General features: G+C 38.7%; 1 pseudogene; it reads left to right on the top strand.

Moving 5' to 3' along the window:
- Positions 1 to 336: 336 nt before the first annotated feature.
- LOC124973766 (protein unc-13 homolog C-like) lies at positions 337 to 3370 on the top strand (annotated as a pseudogene).
- Positions 3371 to 3760: the final 390 nt, after the last annotated feature.

Genomic DNA, 3760 nt, shown 5'->3' with positions numbered 1-3760 from the left:
GTTATAAATACTTTTAAAAAATTTTGAAAGTGGGATGAATTGAGGATGGAATTTATATATTCATTTTAACATTCCTTTCTTTTCAAACAGTACAGGAAGACATGTGGAAATGAGAAAGATTTGGGAATCCTTTCCTCCAGGAATGTCTTTCACAAATGGAGCTTCGCTTCTGGTTTTCACTGGATACTGACTTTGTGGCAGAGCCACAGTTGCCTATTCTGCTATTTCCAGTGATTCACAGAACATTTGAATAGTCATGCTTGCCTTGGTTTTACTGATTTTCATTCTGATACCTTGTTTACTTTGTTGGGGCAGAAAAGCTTGCACTGATTTCTCTCTGTGGTGTCTGATCTTATCAATAGCTTGATTTTACCTTGTATACATAATCTTTGCAAAGGAATGTTTACAAATAAACTTGGAAATACAACCAAAAAAAAAAAAAAGGGAATCATCAGCAAAAAAAGGATCAAAATTTTCTTACTGCTGACCACACCAAACCCCCCAAATTTTCTAATACTTTGAAAAGCACTGTAAAGAAGATTGCAAAGTGTTCATCCACTCACAACTTATCTACCGAAGAAGACGATGCAAATAAAGACTTTTCCTTCTCACCAACATTCAGTTACTGAGTGGTTATTGCCAATGGTCTGCAAAAGAAAATTAATGTAACTAACAGTGATAATGAGGATCTGTTTCAAGAGCTATCTTCAGTTGAGAGTTCTTACTCAGAATCATTAAGTGAACTAAGAAGTAGTACAGAAAACCAGTTACAGTCAGCACACACCACGCCATTTAGACACAATAGGAAGAGCTCGGGCAGTCTTGCACCTTCTGAGGGCAGTTCTGATGGGGAGTGCACTCTGCATAGCTTAAAACTTGGGGCTTTATGAAAGCTAAGGAAATGGAAAAAGAGTCAAGAATGTGTCTCTTCAGATTTGGAGTTGAACACCATGAAGAAGTCTGGGGGAATAAGAAGCAAATCTTTAGACAGAACTGCCTGAAAACCAAAGACAAATGCTCTAGAGCCAGGGTTCAGTTCCTCTGGCTGCATTAGTCAAACACATGATGTCATGGAAATGATCTTTAAGGAACTTCAGGGAATAAGTCAGATTGAAACAGAACTTTCTGAACTATGAGGGCATGTCAGTGCTCTCAAGCACTCCATCGATGAGATCTCTAGCAGTGTGGAGGTAGTGCAAAGTGAAATCCAACAGCTCCCTTGAGGGTTTGTCCAGTCTTGGAGGGAAACCAGAGACATCCATGATTATTTTAAACAGGTCATATGGGTAGCAAAGCAAGCCTGAGATTTTTAAATGTACCTGAAGAAAGATTTGAATATATTGAAAGTGTGGTGTAACAAATTCTAATAGATAAAATGGGTTTCTCAGATGCACCAAATGCTATTAAAATTGAATTTGCTCAAAGGATAGGACACCAAAGGGACTGCCCAAATGCAAAACCTTGACCCATACTTGTATACTTTGAAACCCCAGCAAAGGATTCTGTCTTTAAAAACTCATATAAACTCAAGGGAACAGACATTGGAATCTCAACAGATATTCTGACTTATGATATCAGGGAAAGAAGAGAAAGGAATTCCATCTTCCCAGACATATGAGAGCATGGATATGAAGTTATCTACTCCAGAGCCCAAAACCAAAAAAAAAAAAAAAAAAAAAAAAAAATTGGCAGTCACCTGATGACAGTGATGGAGAGCTAGAATCTGACCTCAATAGAAACAGTTATACTGTGCTTTCTAAACCAGAGTTTTCAACAAAAGGAAGTACTTCCAAGTCAAGCTCAAAATCACACAGTGCCAGATCTAAGAATAAAACTGCTAATAGATTAGTCCAAATAAATCAGATTATGTTGAAATTCCCTCACAATTGCCAGAATCAAATAACTTGGAAAAGCAAACCACAACCCAATATGCAGATGCAATGCCTCTCTGGCATTCACAGAGTGATTTTTTACTGCTAAACTTAGTTGTTCTGAGTCAGATTTTTCCACATTGTGTCAGTCTTACTTGGAAGATTTTTCAGAAAAATCAGTATTTTATTAGAACTAATGGGAGCTCCCTTTTATCATCTTCAGACCAGGAACTTTGGCAGAGAAAACAGGAGGGTGTACCTACCTTGTATGACAGTCCTCAGGACCAGCATTTGAATGAGAGTGCTCAAGGTGTCCAAGTACAGAGTGAAACTGAGAACACTGAAACTGTGGATAGTGGAATTTGTAATAGCATGGTGTGTCCTTCTGGAGACCAAAGTCTTTACAGTTATTCTCAGCTCTCTTCCCCTGAGGATCTTTCCCCATGGAAGGAATGGAATCAAGTAGAGCAAGGAGCTGATTTAGGTTTAGACTCATCCACCCAGTAAGCTTTTGATTATGACACAATCAGTTTATTTGACCAACAGCTGGATGTCTTCAATAAAGACCTAGAAGACTTGGGAAAATGCCACAGTGACCTTCAAGATGACTCTGAAAGCTTTGATTTAACCTAGGATGGCAACTCTTCTCCATGAGCTGGCCTAGATCATAAACCACAAGGCCAGTGAGTTGACCAATATGATTTTTATCAGGAAACTATTTCTAATGAGTTGTACCAAAACCAAAGCCAGTTGCCCATGATGTATCAAAGTCAAAGTGAACTACGAAGTGATGATTCAGAGGATGCCCCCCCAAAACCTGGCATAGTCAATTAAGCATTGACCTTTATTATAAGACTTTCAGCTTTCTAAAATTTGTATCTACACTCCAGAGTGCTAAATCAGCCTTGGAAGTAGTATGGAACAAAACCACACAGAGTCTTAGTGGGTATGAGGACAGTGGCTCTTCTTTAATGGGAAGATTTCATACGTTATCTCAATCAACTGTCAATGAATCTAGTACCACCCTTGACTCAGATGTCTGCACAGAGTCCTATTACTACAAAGCAGAGGATGAGGAGGACTACAGTGAAACATTGGCTGTTAATGAAACAGATTGTGTCAAAGTCATGGAACAAGTCCTTGCTAAGCTAGAAAACAGGACTAGTGTTACTGAAACAGATGAAAAAATGGAGGAATATGATCACCCTTCATACGAAACACCCTATGAAACCCCACAAGATGAGGGTTATGATGGGCAGGCAGATGATGTGGTTAGTGAAGGAGAACTGGAACCCTTACATGACTCAGCATCTGAAATGGAAATAAGGGAATATGAAAACCAAAACATCCCTGAGCAACTGGTGGAAATCACAATACCAAAAAGAATCCATCCTTCTTTCAAAGAGGCAGCATTAAGGGCCTATAAGAAACAAATGACAGAGTTGGAAGAGAATATCCTGGCTGCAGATACTCATGTTTACATGCTATGTTATAATTAATAGTGTTTTGCCATTGAGTGTTGCTGCTTAGAGCATGTTCTGTTTACCAGGATGAAGAGTGTATTTGTGATGAATTTGCATATCTTTTTTGGGAAGGACTGGATTTCATGCAACTAGCTCTCCCAGCAAGTTGGGTTTGATAATCTAAAGTAAAAACATATTTCAAGTAGATCATATTAAAAGGGCTCAAAATTTAACCCTACTCATTGGAGTATGATTCTTTGGTGTGACACAAACCCCAATTCATATTAACCAAGTGTGGCATCAGTTGTCAAGAAAATGAGGAGTGAAATAAAGGACAGCCCCTTAAAGACAACAGCTGGATGTCTACTCCTTGGTTCCATTAGGTTTATAGGGATGGGGAGAAAGGTGCAGTTAATATTAAAAGAG

The sequence above is a fragment of the Sciurus carolinensis genome, unplaced genomic scaffold (genome assembly GCF_902686445.1).
Source record: "Sciurus carolinensis unplaced genomic scaffold, mSciCar1.2, whole genome shotgun sequence".
NCBI classification, from domain to species: domain Eukaryota; kingdom Metazoa; phylum Chordata; class Mammalia; order Rodentia; family Sciuridae; genus Sciurus; species Sciurus carolinensis.
This window is presented reverse-complemented; position numbering and strand designations above follow the sequence as displayed.